Source organism: Pseudophryne corroboree, chromosome 8 (genome assembly GCF_028390025.1).
Source record: "Pseudophryne corroboree isolate aPseCor3 chromosome 8, aPseCor3.hap2, whole genome shotgun sequence".
Taxonomy (NCBI): domain Eukaryota; kingdom Metazoa; phylum Chordata; class Amphibia; order Anura; family Myobatrachidae; genus Pseudophryne; species Pseudophryne corroboree.
Window position 1 is genome coordinate 467,681,135 of NC_086451.1, and position 19,962 is coordinate 467,701,096.

Sequence of the window (19,962 nt, forward strand, 5' to 3'; positions counted from 1 at the left end):
TGAGTTGCGCTCACATGTTTGCAGGTTGGGGGGTAGGATTAAGCATGCGGGGCGGACTTGTCCTGTGCAGGGCGTCCCCCCGCATGTCAGTGAAATGCATTGTAGATGTGCGATTTTTCGCACATCTACGACCCGTGAGAATTATCCCCACACTTGGGTTTGGTAAGGTGACAATGGGCGTAATTCAGATTTGATCGCTGCTGTGCGTTTTCGCACAGCGGGCGATCAGATCCGAACTGCGCATGCGTATGTACCGCAATGCGCACGCACGTTGGGCGGCTACAACGGGCATTGCCGGTCAGCAACCGGATGGTGAGAAGAATCCGTTCGGAAGGAAATTGACAGGAAGAGGCCGTTTGTGGGTGCCAACTGACCGTTTTCAGGGAGTGTCTTAAAAACGCAGGCGGGCTCAAGCGTTTTCAGGAAGGGTGTGTGACGTCAGCTCTGGCCCGATAACTAGGATTCCATCGCACTGGAAGAGTAAGTCCTGGGCTGCGCAGAGACTGCAGAATATCAGTTTGATCGCACACTTGCACAGCGAAAAAGCACTCCCCCTGTAGGCGGTGACTATCTGATCGCAGGGCTGCAAAAAACGCAGCCCAGCGATCAGATCTGAATTAGGCCCAATGTGCATAGAGAATACGCAGTGATTGAAATAACCATTCTTATTTAGGAAATAAATCTGTGAAAGTGAAGGCTCAGGCTGACAGAAGTATTCCTGTACTAGTTATGTGGTTAGTAGAAGCCTTCAATGTATCAGGTCATTGCTAATGACTGTCTAGATACTATGCACGTGATCAGACAACGCAGGCCTAGACTGACACCTGGCACAAGATATCAATGCAGAATGTATATCTCTGGATAATTGCAGTGATTAGTGTAACACTTTGCCTTTGGCTGTGATATTATTGCTATGTAATTCTATATTCCACATTGACAGATTATCTTTTTAGGCGTAATTTGTGCGGTCACGTTTATGAAGCAAGGTGTGTACACAACGGCCGTGTAAGTAATGGGCCAGGAAAGTGTCTGTAATTATATCTATAACGTGGCGGCTTATGCAGAGAATTACTTCTATATCCCGCTACGTCCTGCGTTATTTTCCCTGTATGTCATAACAGCTCCGTTATCTGCATTCTGTAACATCATAATTTCCTCCTTTATACATTTCCTGACGGCTGTGCGTTTCTATAAATATCTGGCATCTGAATAAACGAGACAGACAATGGGATCGGAGATTAACCCTTTACCTGCTGGATTCTACATGGATATGGTTGTAATTAACTTTAAAGAAGAATTTCAACCAACATGGAAAAAGTCATCTTGCATGTAGTTTATTCTTGTAACTTTTATGGTAAATGCAGCTCATTATGGTAAATATGTGATGTCTTTCTTTCCACTTATGCATGGGGTCACACCCTCTAAAGACTTCCAGGCCTGTATTTCCGAAATCTGGTTCTCAGGAAGCACTAACAGTGCATGTTTTCCATGTCTGCTCACAGGTTCAATAATTAGTACCACCTGTGGCTATTTTACAGCATGTCAGTCAGAAATGAGTACACCAGAGCTATAGCTGGTAGATCTGGAAAACATGCCCTGTTAGCCGGCGCTGAGGGCTGGATTAGAGATACGACGGCACAGACCATTGCTCTCCTGACTGAAGACGGCATAGGGTGCAGGCACGGATTTCTGGAACACCACCTAGGCTCGGACCTTGGGTGTTAGAACAGCAAGAGACGGCGGGAGACCCCATGTTCTCTCTATACTTATTTCTCATCATGGGTGAGATGTATCAAGCCTTGGAGAGAGATAAAGGGGGATTTGATTCAAAGCTTGGAGTGAGATAAAGTACCAACCAACCAGCTCCTGTCATTTTTCAAACACATCTTGTAACAGGGTAGTTACAGTGCCTTGCTGAAGTATTCAGCCCCCCTTTTCATTTTTCATGTTTTGTTGCCTCACAACCTGGAATTAAAATGGATTGTTTGAAGCTTTGCTTCATTTCATTCACAGAACATGCCTACAACTTTGAAGATTTTTTTATTTTTATTGTGAAGCAAACAACAAATAGGGCAAAATAACAGAAAACTTCAGCGTGCATAACTATTCACCGCCCTAAAGTCAGTACTTTGTAGAGCCACCTTTTGCAGCAATTACAGATAAGTCTCTGTGAGCTTGCCACATCTTGCCACTGGGATTTTTGCCCATTCCTCAAGGCAAAACTGCTCCAGCTCCTTCATGTTGGATGGTTTCTGCTTGTGAACAGCAATCTTCAAGTCTGACCACAGATTCTCAATTGGATTGAGATCTGGGCTTTGACTAGGCCATTCCGACACATTTAAATGTTTCCCCTTAAACCACTCAAGTGTTGCTTTAGCAGTATGCTTCGGGTCATTGTCCTGCTGGAAGGTGAACCTCCGTCCCAGTCTCAAATCACAGGTGGACTGAAACAGGTTTTGCTCAAGAATATCCCTGTATTTAGCACCATCCATCTTTCCCTCGACTCGAAACAGTTTCCCAGTAACTGCAGCTGAAAAAACATCCCCACAGCATGATGCTGCCACCACCATGTTTCACTGTGGGGATGGTGTTCTTGGGGGGATGGGATGTGTTGGGTTTGCGCCAGACATAGCGTTTTCCTTGGTGGCCGAAAAGTTCAATTTTAGTCTCATCTGACCAGAGCACTTTCCTGCATTCATTTGGGGAGTCGTCCACATGCCTTTTGGCAAACTCAAAACGTGCCTTCTTATTTTTATATTGGCATTTTTCTGGCCACTCTTCCATAAAGCCCAGCTCTATGGAGTGTACGGCTTATTGTGGTCACATGCGCAGATACACCAGTCTCTACTGTGGAACTCTGCAGCTCTGTCAGGGTTACCTTTGGTCTCTGTGCTGCCTCTCTAATTAATGCCCTCCTTGCCCGGTCTGTGAGTTTTGGTGGCCGGCCCTCTCTTGGCAGATTTGTTGTAGAGATGAGCGGGTTCGGTTTCTCTGAATCCGAACCCGCCCGAACTTCATGGTTTTTTTCACGGGTCCGAGCAGACTCGGATCCTCCCGCCTTGCTCGGTTAACCCGAGCGCACCCGAACGTCATCATGACGCTGTCGGATTCTCGCGAGACTCGGATTCTATATAAGGAGCCGCGCGTCGCCGCCATTTTCACACGTGCATTGAGATTGATAGGGAGAGGACGTGGCTGGCGTCCTCTCCATTTAGATTAGAAGAGAGAGAGAGAGATTGACCTGATTTACTGGAGCTTAGGAGTACTGTAGAAGTGTAGAGAGTGCAGAGTTTACTAGTGACTGACCACAGTGACCACCAGACAGTGCAGTTTTGTTTTATTTAATATATCCGTTCTCTGCCTGAAAAAAACGATACACACAGTGATTCAGTCACATACCATATCTGTGTGCACTGCTCAGCCCAGTGTGCTGCATCATCTATGTATATATATCTGACTGTGCTCAGCTCACACAGCTTATAATTGTGGGGGAGACTGGGGAGCACTGCAGTGCCAGTTATAGGTTATAGCAGGAGCCAGGAGTACATATTATATTAAAATTAAACAGTGCACACTTTTGCTGCAGGAGTGCCACTGCCAGTGTGACTGACCAGTGACCTGACCACACTGACCACCAGTATAGTTAGTAGTATACTATATTGTGATTGCCTGAAAAAGTTAAACACTCGTCGTGTGACTTCACTTGTGTGGTGTTTTTTTTTTTATTCTATAAAAAACTCATTCTGCTGACAGACAGTTTCCAGCAGGTCCGTCATTATATAATATATACCTGTCCGGCTGCAGTAGTGATATATATATATTTTTTATATCATTATTTATCATCCAGTCGCAGCAGACACAGTACGGTAGTTCACGGCTGTAGCTACCTCTGTGTCGGCACTCTGCAGTCCATCCATAATTGTATACCACCTACCCGTGGTTTTTTTTTCTTTCTTCTTTATACATACATACTACTACATCTCTTTATCAACCAGTCTATATTAGCAGCAGACACAGTACAGTACGGTAGTTCACGGCTGTAGCTACCTCTGTGTCGGCACTCGGCAGTCCGTCCATAATTGTATACCACCTACCCGAGGTTTTTTTTTCTTTCTTCTTTATACATACATACTACTACATCTCTTTATCAACCAGTCTATATTAGCAGCAGACACAGTACAGTACGGTAGTTCACGGCTGTAGCTACCTCTGTGTCGGCACTCGGCAGTCCGTCCATAATTGTATACCACCTACCCGAGGTTTTTTTTTCTTTCTTCTTTATACATACATACTACTACATCTCTTTATCAACCAGTCTATATTAGCAGCAGACACAGTACAGTACGGTAGTCCACGGCTGTAGCTACCTCTGTGTCGGCACTCGGCAGTCCGTCCATAATTGTATACCACCTACCCGTGGTTTTTGTTTCTTTCTTCTTTATACATACATACTACTACATCTCTTTATCAACCAGTCTATATTAGCAGCAGACACAGTACAGTACGGTAGTTCATGGCTGTAGCTACCTCTGTGTCGGCACTCGGCAGTCCGTCCATAATTGTATGCCACCTACCTGTGGTTTTTTTTTCTTTCTTCTTTATACATACATACTACTACATCTCTTTATCAACCAGTCTATATTAGCAGCAGACACAGTACAGTACGGTAGTCCACGGCTGTAGCTACCTCTGTGTCGGCACTCGGCAGTCCGTCCATAATTGTATACCACCTACCCGTGGTTTTTTTTTCTTTCTTCTTTATACATACATACTACTACATCTCTTTATCAACCAGTCTATATTAGCAGCAGACACAGTACAGTACGGTAGTTCACGGCTGTAGCTACCTCTGTGTCGGCACTCGGCAGTCCGTCCATAATTGTATACCACCTACCCGTGGTTTTTTTTTCTTTCTTCTTTATACATACATACTACTACATCTCTTTATCAACCAGTCTATATTAGCAGCAGACACAGTACAGTACGGTAGTTCACGGCTGTAGCTACCTCTGTGTCGGCACTCGGCAGTCCGTCCATAATTGTATACCACCTACCAGTGGTTTTTTTTTCTTTCTTCTTTATACATACATACTACTACATCTCTTTATCAACCAGTCTATATTAGCAGCAGACACAGTACAGTACGGTAGTCCACGGCTGTAGCTACCTCTGTGTCGGCACTCGGCAGTCCGTCCATAATTGTATACTAGTATCCATCCATCTCCATTGTTTACCTGAGGTGCCTTTTAGTTGTGCCTATTAAAATATGGAGAACAAAAATGTTGAGGTTCCAAAATTAGGGAAAGATCAAGATCCACTTCCACCTCGTGCTGAAGCTGCTGCCACTAGTCATGGCCGAGACGATGAAATGCCAGCAACGTCGTCTGCCAAGGCCGATGCCCAATGTCATAGTACAGAGCATGTCAAATCCAAAACACCAAATATCAGTAAAAAAAGGACTCCAAAACCTAAAATAAAATTGTCGGAGGAGAAGCGTAAACTTGCCAATATGCCATTTACCACACGGAGTGGCAAGGAACGGCTGAGGCCCTGGCCTATGTTCATGGCTAGTGGTTCAGCTTCACATGAGGATGGAGGCACTCAGCCTCTCGCTAGAAAAATGAAAAGACTCAAGCTGGCAAAAGCAGTAGCACCGCAAAGAACTGTGCGTTCTTCGAAATCCCAAATCCACAAGGAGAGTCCAATTGTGTCGGTTGCGATGCCTGACCTTCCCAACACTGGACGTGAAGAGCATGCGCCTTCCACCATTTGCACGCCCCCTGCAAGTGCTGGAAGGAGCACCCGCAGTCCAGTTCCTGATAGTCAGATTGAAGATGTCAGTGTTGAAGTACACCAGGATGAGGAGGATATGGGTGTTGCTGGCGCTGGGGAGGAAATTGACCAGGAGGATTCTGATGGTGAGGTGGTTTGTTTAAGTCAGGCACCCGGGGAGACACCTGTTGTCCGTGGGAGGAATATGGCCGTTGACATGCCTGGTGAAAATACCAAAAAAATCAGCTCTTCGGTGTGGAGGTATTTCAACAGAAATGCGGACAACAGGTGTCAAGCCGTGTGTTCCCTTTGTCAAGCTGTAATAAGTAGGGGTAAGGACGTTAACCACCTCGGAACATCCTCCCTTATACGTCACCTGCAGCGCATTCATAATAAGTCAGTGACAAGTTCAAAAACTTTGGGTGACAGCGGAAGCAGTCCACTGACCAGTAAATCCCTTCCTCTTGTAACCAAGCTCACGCAAACCACCCCACCAACACCCTCAGTGTCAATTTCCTCCTTCCCCAGGAATGCCAATAGTCCTGCAGGCCATGTCACTGGCAATTCTGATGATTCCTCTCCTGCCTGGGATTCCTCCGATGCATCCTTGCGTGTAACGCCTACTGCTGCTGGCGCTGCTGTTGTTGCTGCTGGGAGTCGATGGTCATCCCAGAGGGGAAGTCGTAAGACCACTTTTACTACTTCCACCAAGCAATTGACTGTCCAACAGTCCTTTGCGAGGAAGATGAAATATCACAGCAGTCATCCTACTGCAAAGCGGATAACTGAGGCCTTGGCATCCTGGGTGGTGAGAAACGTGGTTCCGGTATCCATCATTACTGCAGAGCCAACTAGATACTTGTTGGAGGTACTGTGTCCCCGGTACCAAATACCATCTAGGTTCCATTTCTCTAGGCAGGCGATACCGAAAATGTACACAGACCTCAGAAAAAGAGTCACCAGTGTCCTAAAAAATGCAGCTGTACCCAATGTCCACTTAACCACGGACATGTGGACAAGTGGAGCAGGGCAGGGTCAGGACTATATGACTGTGACAGCCCACTGGGTAGATGTATGGACTCCCGCCGCAAGAACAGCAGCGGCGGCACCAGTAGCAGCATCTCGCAAACGCCAACTCTTTCCTAGGCAGGCTACGCTTTGTATCACCGCTTTCCAGAATACGCACACAGCTGAAAACCTCTTACGGCAACTGAGGAAGATCATCGCGGAATGGCTTACCCCAATTGGACTCTCCTGTGGATTTGTGGCATCGGACAACGCCAGCAATATTGTGTGTGCATTAAATATGGGCAAATTCCAGCACGTCCCATGTTTTGCACATACCTTGAATTTGGTGGTGCAGAATTATTTAAAAAACGACAGGGGCGTGCAAGAGATGCTGTCGGTGGCCAGAAGAATTGCGGGACACTTTCGGCGTACAGGCACCACGTACAGAAGACTGGAGCACCACCAAAAACTACTGAACCTGCCCTGCCATCATCTGAAGCAAGAAGTGGTAACGAGGTGGAATTCAACCCTCTATATGCTTCAGAGGTTGGAGGAGCAGCAAAAGGCCATTCAAGCCTATACAATTGAGCACGATATAGGAGGTGGAATGCACCTGTCTCAAGCGCAGTGGAGAATGATTTCAACGTTGTGCAAGGTTCTGCTGCCCTTTGAACTTGCCACACGTGAAGTCAGTTCAGACACTGCCAGCCTGAGTCAGGTCATTCCCCTCATCAGGCTTTTGCAGAAGAAGCTGGAGACATTGAAGGAGGAGCTAACACGGAGCGATTCCGCTAGGCATGTGGGACTTGTGGATGGAGCCCTTAATTCGCTTAACAAGGATTCACGGGTGGTCAATCTGTTGAAATCAGAGCACTACATTTTGGCCACCATGCTCGATCCTAGATTTAAAGCCTACCTTGGATCTCTCTTTCCGGCAGACACAAGTCTGCTGGGGTTGAAAGACCTGCTGGTGAGAAAATTGTCAAGTCAAGCGGAACGCGACCTGTCAACATCTCCTCCTTCACATTCTCCCGCAACTGGGGGTGCGAGGAAAAGGCTCAGAATTCCGAGCCCACCCGCTGGCGGTGATGCAGGGCAGTCTGGAGCGACTGCTGATGCTGACATCTGGTCCGGACTGAAGGACCTGACAACGATTACGGACATGTCGTCTACTGTCACTGCATATGATTCTCTCCCCATTGAAAGAATGGTGGAGGATTATATGAGTGACCGCATCCAAGTAGGCACGTCACACAGTCCATACTTATACTGGCAGGAAAAAGAGGCAATTTGGAGGCCCTTGCACAAACTGGCTTTATTCTACCTAAGTTGCCCTCCCACAAGTGTGTACTCCGAAAGAGTGTTTAGTGCCGCCGCTCACCTTGTCAGCAATCGGCGTACGAGGTTACATCCAGAAAATGTGGAGAAGATGATGTTCATTAAAATGAATTATAATCAATTCCTCCGCGGAGACATTGACCAGCAGCAATTGCCTCCACAAAGTACACAGGGAGCTGAGATGGTGGATTCCAGTGGGGACGAATTGATAATCTGTGAGGAGGGGGATGTACACGGTGATATATCGGAGGATGATGATGAGGTGGACATCTTGCCTCTGTAGAGCCAGTTTGTGCAAGGAGAGATTAATTGCTTCTTTTTTGGGGGGGGTCCAAACCAACCCGTCATATCAGTCACAGTCGTGTGGCAGACCCTGTCACTGAAATGATGGGTTGGTTAAAGTGTGCATGTCCTGTTTTGTTTATACAACATAAGGGTGGGTGGGAGGGCCCAAGGACAATTCCATCTTGCACCTCTTTTTTCTTTTCTTTTTCTTTGCGTCATGTGCTGTTTGGGGAGGGTTTTTTGGAAGGGACATCCTGCGTGACACTGCAGTGCCACTCCTAAATGGGCCCGGTGTTTGTGTCGGCCACTAGGGTCGCTTATCTTACTCACACAGTCAGCTACCTCATTGCGCCTCTTTTTTTCTTTGCGTCATGTGCTGTTTGGGGAGGGTTTTTTGGAAGGGCCATCCTGCGTGACACTGCAGTGCCACTCCTAGATGGGTCCGGTGTTTGTGTCGGCCACTAGGGTCGCTAATCTTACTCACACAGCTACCTCATTGCGCCTCTTTTTTTCTTTGCGTCATGTGCTGTTTGGGGAGGGTTTTTTGGAAGGGACATCCTGCGTGACACTGCAGTGCCACTCCTAGATGGGCCCGGTGTTTGTGTCGGCCACTACGGTCGCTAATCTTACTCACACAGCTACCTCATTGCGCCTCTTTTTTTCTTTGCGTCATGTGCTGTTTGGGGAGGGTTTTTTGGAAGGGACATCCTGCGTGACACTGCAGTGCCACTCCTAAATGGGCCCGGTGTTTGTGTCGGCCACTACAGTCGCTAATCTTACTCACACAGCTACCTCATTGCGCCTCTTTTTTTCTTTGCGTCATGTGCTGTTTGGGGAGGGTTGTTTGGAAGGGACATCCTACGTGACACTGCAGTGCCACTCCTAGATGGGCCCGGTGTTTGTGTCGGCCACTAGGGTCGCTAATCTTACTCACACAGCTACCTCATTGCGCCTCTTTTTTTCTTTGCGTCATGTGCTGTTTGGGGAGGGTTTTTTGGAAGGGACATCCTGCGTGACACTGCAGTGCCACTCCTAAATGGGCCCGGTGTTTGTGTCGGCCACTAGGGTCGCTAATCTTACTCACACAGCTACCTCATTGCGCCTCTTTTTTTCTTTGCGTCATGTGCTGTTTGGGGAGGGTTTTTTGGAAGGGACATCCTGCGTGACACTGCAGTGCCACTCCTAGATGGGCCAGGTGTTTGTGTCGGCCACTAGGGTCGCTTAGCTTAGTCATCCAGCGACCTCGGTGCAAATTTTAGGACTAAAAATAATATTGTGAGGTGTGAGGTATTCAGAATAGACTGAAAATGAGTGGAAATTATGGTTTTTGAGGTTAATAATAATATGGGATCAAAATGACCCCCAAATTCTATGATTTAAGCTGTTTTTTAGGGTTTTTTGAAAAAAACACCCGAATCCAAAACACACCCGAATCCGACAAAAAACATTCGGTGAGGTTTTGCCAAAACGCGGTCGAACCCAAAACACGGCCGCGGAACCGAACCCAAAACCAAAACACAAAACCCGAAAAATTTCAGGCGCTCATCACTAGTTTGTTGTGGTACCATGTTGTTTCCATTTGAAGATGATGGATTTGATGGTGCTCCGGGGGATCATCAAAGATTTGGATATTTTTTTTATAACCCAACCCTGACTTGTACGTCTCAACAACTTTGTCCCTGACTTGTTTGGAGAGCTCCTTGGTCTTCATGGTGTCATGCCTCTTGCTTAGTGGTGTTGCAGCCTCTGGGGCCTTTCAGAAAAGGTGTGTTTATACTAGAGATGAGCGGGTTCGGTTTTACTCGGTTTTACTCGGATTTACTCGGTTCTCAAAACATCTTATTGGCTCACGGGTGTCACGTGTTTTGGATAGCCAATAGAAAAAATCCGGATAAAACCGAACTGGCGTTAATTCTGGCGCTAAATCCGAACCTGCTCATCTCTAGTTTATACTGACAGATCATGTGACACTTAGATTGCACACAGGTGGACTTCATTTCACTAATTATGTGACTTCTGAAGGTAATTGGTTGCACCAGAACTTTTGAGGGACTTCATAGCAAAGGGGGTGAATACATATGCACATGCCAATTTTCAGATTTTTATTTATAAAAATTATTTTTTATATACTGCAAATTTTTCTAATTTCACTTCACCAATTTAGACTATTTTGTGCAGATCCATCACATAAAATTCAGATTAAAAAAAAAATGAAATTACAGGTTGTAATGTAACAAAATAGGTAAAAAGCCAAGGGGGGTGAATACTTTAGCAAGGCACTATAGGAGCTGATTGGCTGTCACTTTATCTCTCTCCAAATCTTGATACATATCCCCATTATGTGTCTCATGCCATTATAGAAGACATGAGTGATTATTGATTATTACAAACTGGTGGGGTTCAGTTATTTGTTTTATGTATATGGCCTACTGGAAAGCGTGGAGTGGGACTGTGGATTGTGGGGTGGGACTTAATGCCCGTTCACATGGGTAAAAAAAAAAACGGAATAAGTCATATACTCTGCGATGTTGTTATCAGGAAAGAGGGAAATAACCCAGAGATAAATGCTTAAATCTGAACAGTTCATGAAAACAATATTTAGGGGGGAGATGTTTCAAGCCTTGAATAGAGATGATGTGAAGAAGTTGCCCAAACCAACCAATCAGCTTGTAACTGTCAATAATCTCGCACAGTGTTTGAAATGACACTTAGGAGCTGGTTGGATGCTTCGGGTAACGTTTCCACTTTATCTCTCTCCAGGACTTACCTTACAATTAGCCATTCTGTGTTACATCTGTTCATCACACTGGGGGCACATGCAGGGTTACAGTGGGGTATTTACTTACGGGAATCACATAGCAGATTGATTTTTATAAGGGCGTAATTCCACACGAAACCTTTTTGTGGATTGTCACTTATGGTACATGGGGGAAATGTGTACCTGATTCCTCTGTATTTGCCTTAGTGGCTATAGGCTGCTAAGAATATAATGTTACTGACTATGGGCCATATTCAGGTTTGTTAGCCAACCAAAAAAGTTAGCAACTGGGCAAAACCATGCTGCACTGCAGGTGGGCCAGATGTAACATGTGCAGAGAGAGTTAGATTTGGGTGGGGTGTGTTCAAACTGAAATCTAAATTGCAGTGTAAAAATAAAGCAGTCAGTATTTACCCTGCACAGAAACAATATACCCCACCCAGATCTAACTCTCTCTGCACGTGTTACATCTGTCCCACCTGCAGTGCACATGGTTTTGCCCCATTACTAACTTTTTGGTTTGCTAACACACCTGAATAACCCCCTAAAATGAGCTATTCCGGTAGTAGAATCCCTGCTGCAAACGTAACCCTCCCTGCCATATACAAAGTACGGTATATACGCGCACGCTTTATATAATGTCATTTATTCCTTGCTGATGCAGCATTTACTATCCCACATTCTCACGTAATAATAATATCTGCACTTAGGAGAAGATGCTTTATGTGCGGTAACTGGGAAATGTCTCCTTATTTCATGCCTTATTTTCTATATTCACATTCTGACCCCTGTGTCTGAATAGCTGAGCCCAGCGTAATCCGTGTGACAGCTGTGAAGCCAGGCAGAGGCTGGAGAGTGTTACAGGAATGAGTGGGTCTCGCCTGATCCTAGTAAATCCAACGCATGTTTCTAAATGGACCTGACATCACAGCTGCGTAATTTGCACTTTGTGCAATGGATGGCCTTATCAATGGATTATCATGTGCCTGGAAGGCGTGGGTCTCATACATCACCCTGTGACATGCATTGTCCATTCCATGGGGTCTGCGCTGCATAAACCGCCTGCGTGTGATAAATCCAGCCGCTGGAGAACGTCCTGGTTCTGCCATGAAGTGGATCAGATCATTTATCAAATGTGCTGCGTTTCATAATGGGAATGTTCCCTTGCTGAAGCGATTTTGGGGCACGGTTCTCATTTTTTTACTTTTAAAGATTCCTCTCCTGTGACTGCACATGACGACGCGGATCCAAAATGAGTCGAGTTACGTAGCCTATCTTGCGTGAATTCAGAAAATGAGCGCACGCAAATATGCGAATGCAGAGTCAATGCATCCCGACTATCGGCCTGAATCAGGGCCGGGGAAATACGCACGCAACGGCGATGTTACATAGGTGTGCGATTTCTTTTTTTTTTGCAACTGTGCGTGTGTGAACATTTCCTAAAATTCCCACAGCACCTCGTTACACAAAGTGTATGCACAAAGCCGCTATTACGGCGGTATCAGAAATACTGTGGAAAAATGATGGGCGTTCCATGCGCCGTAAGGGTTTTCCGAATTTTTCGCACATGCGCAGTTGCAAAAAAAAAAAGCTCAGCTATGTGACCGTCGCTATTGCATGCAAATCAGAATCAGGCCCAAATTGTTCATCGCCTTTGTGGGTAGTGCAGCTTAGGGTTGTCCATCGAATGTCCTACCATCAATGGTCATTGGTTCCAAACCATCATCGGGAAACCATGGGACCTCCATCACCAATGTATACCATCCGCCTTCCCCCATCCATGGTAAAATCATGAAATATCACCTGCAGAGCATCAGTGGTTGGTAAGCTTTGATGTTTTGTGCCAACCTTAGTGCAGCTTTAATGCCAGGTTATCACTGGTTGGGCAGGAGACAATTGTTTTTCCGCGCTGCTCCTCCTAGTGGCTGGGCATATAATCCTCACTGACACAAGCCAGATACAGCGTTTTATACAGAACTTGATGACTTTATGATTTGTTTAAAGTTCATGACGCATAACGATGTTTGAATTGTGAATAAAGTGTGAAAGTCATTCAACATATGTCGGTTACAGTAACCGTTTCCTCATGTTAGTGTAATCACCCGGACTTTCTATATAAATCTAATTTACACATCTCTATAGTCCAGGTGTAAACTGCAATCGCTGTGTAAATCCTAACTAAATCCTGAAGGCATCTCCCAGGGGGACGGCAGCGAACTGAGCCATGCGTGGAGACTTCACATAATCGCTCCGAGTGTAAGCCACACATGGTGTAAGCTCATTGCAGGAAATCATTAGTACAACATGAGTCGCATGGAGGCTGATCTAAAAATAAAACTGTATTCAGCACAAATAAAACAAAGCGTAGATGGCTCGGAATAGAAATCTATACAGCAGGTTGGAAATGGGGCCCCGGACTGGAGAATTATATGGATAATGGAGTTAGACTATGATTGGAGAAACTAGGTGATTCATTGCGCCCTGAGGGCGCTCTTCACACCGTCATAAGGGGCTGCGCCGCCGTAATCCCTACAGAGGTGTGGTGGTGTGTGTGAGTGGTAGGTGGTTTGGCTTGGGGGTCCGCAAGAGGTTTTGGAAAGGTGAATGACCATGTATGGGCTTAACCGTGGATGGTGGCCGGTGACTGCGTATACAGGGGGCAAGGGGTAAGGGATGGGGTAGGGGCTAGGAGGTGTTGTACTTGTTGGATTTGTGTTTGTGGGGTGCACGGGGCCAGGGGATGGTGTTGGAAGGTGGCATGGGTGGGGGAGTTGTACATGGGGAGTGTGAGTGGATGATGGAAGGTATTTGTGGTGGGGGGGGGGGTTAGGGGGATGGTGAATGGCCTGTTCATGTGTAGGGGGTAGTGGTTGGGTGGTGTATGTGTGGACGGTGGGTGTTAGGTATGGGGTTAGCTTGTTTGGGGGATGTGCTTGTGAGGTGCAGGTGCTGTGGTGCAGGTGGGTGAGTTGTAGTTGGGGGTGGTGTTTTGTTGAGGGGTTGGTATGTTTTTGTGCTGTTTTTTTGTTCTGATGTAGGTAGTGACAGCTTGCAGAGAGGGATGGTGTTCCCGGTGGTGCGTGTGGTGGGAGGTTGGTTGTGAATGGTTTGTGTGGAGGGGGGTGATGTTTTAGAGGTGCATTTGGAAATGTGGTGTGTACATGATGTGAGTGGTGGAGGGTTTGCTATGGGGGGATACCAATAGGGGAGGGGGAAGGAAAAGTGTGTGTGTGAGGGAGGATATGCCTTGAAAAAGATCAGCATACTGATCGAAACGTGTTGGCTAAAGAAAAGGGGTAAAGCGGCAGACTGACCAGACTAGGATAAAAACGGGGTGCCCATGTTTGGAGCTGACTCTTCCCCGGGGATACCAAACATCTATAAAGCTTCTTATGTGCACTTCTTTTATCCGGATTCTGGTAGGAAGCCACCCTCATAAAACTTGGATTGTAAACACTATTGAATGTCAATCATTCTCCTTTGAAAATTTTTAGTTTTTTTTATTGTTGAACTTTTAAATTAAATGAAGATTTTTTTCTACTAAATATTGGATTAATTCTTATTGTAATGAAGTGACGGTGTATGTCTATGGGACAAATTTGGTGAACATATTGCACTAGATGGCCTTCTTTTTCTCTTTGCATATCTAATCCACTTGGACGCATTTTATAAAATTTATGTGCAAGGTATTTCCTTGTGAAGATCCCTACACAGTGTCTGAGAATTCCTATTTTTAAGTAAAGTGGAGTTTTTTCTCCTTGTTTTTTCTTATTTATTTATTTATTAACAGTTTCTTATATAGCGCAGCAAATTCCGTTGCGCTTTAAATTTGAAATAACAATAACAAACTGGGTGATAACAGTCATAGAGGTAGGAAGGCCCTGCTCGCAAGCTTACAATCTATAGGGAAATAGGCATATGTACACAAGGAAAGGTGCTATCTTTTGCATAGAATGAGAAGACATGTGAGGATATGTGTGGACTGTACAGAGTGGATGTATTTGATAGGAAGGTTTATGAAAGTTATGTGGGTGGTTCAGGAATTTGATAGGCTTGCCTAAAGAGGTGAGTTTTGAGGGAACGCTTGAAGGTTTGGAGACTAGAGGAGAGTCTTATTGTGTGTGGTAGGGCATTCCACAGAGTGGGTGCAGCCCGATGAAAGTCCTGCAGTCGTGAGTGGGAGCGAGTAATGAGTGTGGATGAGAGACGCAGGTCTTGTGAAGAGCGAAGAGGTCGGGTTGTGAGATATTTTGTGATAAGCGAAGTGATGTACGTTGGTGTAGTTTGGTTAATGGCCTTGTGTGTGAGTAAAAGTATTTTATATTGAATGCGGTAGAGTACAGGTAACCAATGGAGGGACTGACAGAGTGGATCTGCAGACGATGAACGTCTAGCGAGGAAGATAAGCCTGGCCGCTGCATTGAGAATGGATTGTAGTGGTGAGAGTCTCGTTTTGGGAAGACCAGTTAGGAGACTATTGCAATAATCAATTCGGGAGATAATGAGAGCGTGGATTAGAGTGTTAGCAGTGTCTTGTGTAAGGTATGGTCGTATTTTGGATATGTTTTTTAGATACATGTAACATGATCTTGAGACAGATTGAATGTGGGGAACAAAGGACAGATCAGAGTCACGGATGACAACTAGGCAGCGAGCTTGTGGGGTAGGGTAGATAGTCGAGTTTTCAACAGTGATAGAAATATCAGGTTGGTACCTACTATTGGCCGGTGGAAATATAATTAACTCTGTCTTTGAAATATTAAGTTTGAGGTGGCGAGATGTCATCCAGGATGAGATGGCAGAAAGGCATTCAGTGACACGGCCCAGTACAGGTAGGGACAAGTCAGGTGAGGATAGGTAGATTTGAGTATCATCTGCGTACAGATGATACTGAAAACCAAAAGAGCTGATTAGTTTACCAAGAGATGAGGTATAGATAGAGAAAAGCAGAGGACCCAAGACTGAGCCTTGCGGTACTCCAACTGAAAGAGGTAGCGAAGAGGAGGTAGATTCAGAGAAGCGAACACTGAAGGAGCGATTAGATAGGTACGATAGGAACCAAGAAAGGGCTGTGTCTTTAAGACCTAGGGATTGTAGTGTCTGTATGAGAAGAGAGTGGTCTACAGTGTCAAATGCAGCAGATAGAGCTAGAAGAATAAGTAGTGAGTAATGGCCTTTAGACTTCGTAGTGACCAAATCATTAACCACTTTAGTCAGTGCTGTCTCTGTGGAATGTTGGGAACGGAAGCCTGACTGAAGTGGGTCCAACAAAGTGTATGAGTTAAAGTGTGTGAGTCAAGTGTAGGCAAGTCTCTCAAGTAGCTTAGAGAGACAAGGGAGCTGAGAGATAGGGCGGTAGTTTGAGAGAGCATTAGGGTCAGAATTTTGTTTCTTTAAAATGGGAGTAATCACTGCATGCTTGAAGAGTGAAGGAAAAATACCAGTAGAGAGAGAGAGAGATTACAGATGTTAGTTAAGGTAGGTATGAGCACCAGAGACAGAGCTTTACTTATTTGTGAGGGTAAAGGATCAAGAGGAGAGGTAGTAGAGAAGCAGGATGAGAAGAGTGATGATACTTCATCTTCATTTGTGGGATCAAATGAAGAAAGAGTGCCAGAGGGTTCAGGTAAAGAACGGAGCAGGTCACTGGCTGCCGAAGAGCATACCATTTCATCTCGGATCTTATCAATCTTCTCCGTGAAGTAGGAAGCAAGATCCTGTGCCTTGATAGTGGCTGGTGGGGTAGGTGCGGGAGGATTCAGAAGTGATTTAAATGTATTAAAGAGTCGTTTGGGGTTAGAGGCTTGAGCAGAGATAAGAGTTTGGAAATATGTTTGTTTGGCAGTGTCCAGGGCATTTTTATAAGAATGGTAGACAGTCTTATATGTGAGGAAGTCACTTGAATACGAGATTTACGCCACTGACGTTCAAGTTTTCGTGTGAGTTTTTGTAGTTGTCTTGTTAATTTGGAGTGCCATGGTTGACATCTAGGCCTACGTGGAGTGTGATGGGTAGCTGGAGCCACTTCATCAAGGGCTAGTTCTAGAGTCTCAGGAGAGGTGAATGCAGAAATAGGTGAAAGCAGTTGTTGGAGTGAAGTGGAAAGTTCTTGAAGATTAATTGTGTTAATATTTCTGCGGGTTTGAGGAAGATTGGAGGACTTCCGCAACACAGGGTTTGAATTAACAGAGGAGAGCATGCAGGTGATAAGGTTGTGATCTGAGAGGGGGAAAGGAGTGTTAGTGAGTTCAGAGACGGAGCATAGTCTGGTGAATACTAGATCAAGGCAGTGGCCCGCCTGATGAGTAGAGGAGTCAGTCCATTGGGAGAGGCCAAGAGAGGAGGTTAGAGAGAGTAGTTTGGAGGCATGCGCAGCAGATTTTGGACAATCAATAGCAATATTAAAATCACCCATGATAATGGTGGAGATGTCAGAGGATAGGAAGTGAGGGAGCCAGGCAGAAAAATCTTCCATCTTCTTATAATTAAAGTCTGTAAAGGGGCGCAGAAGGAAAGATGTCCTATACCAAAAATTCCTTATTAATCTTGGGGTGAGGATAACACCCATTTTGGACATCTATCTTTCTTGCTGCCTTTGTGCGCAAATTACGACAGGTGCAAAATCTGTTTTTTACTTGGTGGAGAGGTAGGTTTAGAGGGGGTGCAGGGTGTGGCAAAGGCATGTGCAAGGTGAAGTTGTTGGGGGGGGGGGGGTTAAGGTTTATGTGGTTTAAGGTTAGAGGCAGAGTTTGTATGTGCTGGGTTTTGTGCTGCATTGTGGAGGTGGGTGAAGGGACAGTGGTTTGTGGAGTGTTTTGTGGGAAGGGGTACATGGATTGTGCTGGGTATTCCAAAGATGCTGTGGTTGGGTGGCTGACCAGAGTAAGGCTGAGTGGTGTATACTTTGGGCTAGAGGTGAGGGTTGGTGGAGGGGTTAGGAGGTGTTGCACTTGGTGGCGTTGTAGGTGTGGGGTTTGGGGGGGAGGGTGGCCAAAGGTGCCATGGCTGAGGTTTTTCTGCATAGGGTGCTTTGTATAGTGTATCGTGGTGTGTGGTGTGTGCATAGGAAGGTGTGGGGGGGGGGGGGGAGTTGGTGAAGGGGATGTGGAAGGTGGTGTTGAGATGCAGGGGGTGGAGTATTTGTGGAAGGTGGGAGTTAGGTATTGGGCTTGGTTGGTTGCTAGATGTGTTTGTGAGGTGTTGTGGATAAATTGTGTTGGTGGGGTTTGTGGTGTGTTGGAGTTGTGGGTGTGCGAGGGTTGTGTTAATAGCTGGGAGGGTTACTCTTCGCTAAGGTGTTGTTGATGGGTGTGGGTTTAGGGAGTATGGGGAACAGGTGTTGTGCGAGCAGGGGTGTGTGGAGGATGGGTGTATGGTGTGTTTAGGGGAGGGGTGGTGGATTGTTCCTGCGTGTGGAAAGGCGAAGAGGATGTGGTGTTAGGGTGTTTGGCGCGGGCAGGGGTGTGTTGTTTTTGGAGATGTTGGAGTTGCAATTGGCATGTTTGTGCTTGTAGGTTATACGGGTAGTGTTGTGGGCTAACTGGTGTTTTGATGGTTTGACATAATCAGTTGGCTGTAGAGGGAGAGAGGTGGGTGTGTGATAGGGTTAGGGTGGTGTTGGGCTGGATTGTGGAGGGTGTTGAAGGGAAAGCGCGTGTTGTTCTTTCGGAGGGCTACGTCGTTTGGTGTGTGGGTTACAGAAATGCTGTGGGTACTGATGTATTGTGCTTGCATAAGTGCGTGGAGGGGGGGTCGCTGCCTGTATATGTTTTGGACTAGGGGTGAGGGATGGGGTGGTGACAGGAGGGGCAGTGTGTGATGGAGTTGTGGTTATGGGTGGCAGGAGGAGGGGGGAGGAGGTTGGAAGTTTGCATGGGTGGAGTAGGTCCACATGGGATGGGTGGGTGGATGGTGTTGGGTTTTGTGGGAGTTGGGGTGTGTGCATGGAAGGGGGGGTGACTGGGTTAGGCAGATGGGTAAGGTTTTCGTGTGGTGCCGGGGGTGTTGGATGGGTGGTGTCTTTGTGGAGGGTGGTTGGCAGGTATGGGGTTATTGTGGTTGTGGGATGGGCTTTGGGTGTGCGGGGGGTGTAGGACAGGTGGTTGCGTGGGTGTGGGTTTCTTTGTAAGATGTAGTGTTGGGTGTGTGAGGTTTTTTTGTTTTTCTTGTGGTGTGAGGGTGATGGGGCAGGAGTGGACGTTGTTGGGTGGGGGTGTAGCAAAGATGGGGAAGGTGTTTTGTCTGTGGAGGGGGGGGTAGAGGGTGCGTGCGTGTTGTGAGGGTGAGTGTGTGTGTGTGTGTGTAAGGTAGTTGTGGTTGCAGTGTTGGTGTGCTGATTGGTGATGGTATATCTGGGACCATGAGGCTGCACTTGTTCCCCCCCTTGAGATGGGCGGGCTCCGAGTGGAGATTTGGGCAAAAGGGATTGCTGCACATAGGGGGATGGGTGATAGGGGTGGCTGGGCGTTTGTTATTGACTGGCTGCGTTTGTTGTATGCGCTGTTGTCCCTTGGCTGGCGGTGTGGGTGTGCGGTGCTGGCAGGGGAGAGACATGCTTTAGGCGGGGCTGGGGGCAGGAGCGGCGATACACCTATCTGCGGTACAGAGGCTGGTGCGGGTGATGCGGCGCCGCATGTACAGTGTGTATTCATCCGTAGGGCGAACGGCGGCTCCCGGCCAGCGTGTCCCGTCAGTGGCTGGATGTGGGAGCTGGTGCTGGGGTTTTGCGGAGGTTCGGTGGTGTGGGGTGCGGGTGCAGTTGGGGTGTAGGTGGCTGTGTGTTGCGAGGAAACCAAGGGAGG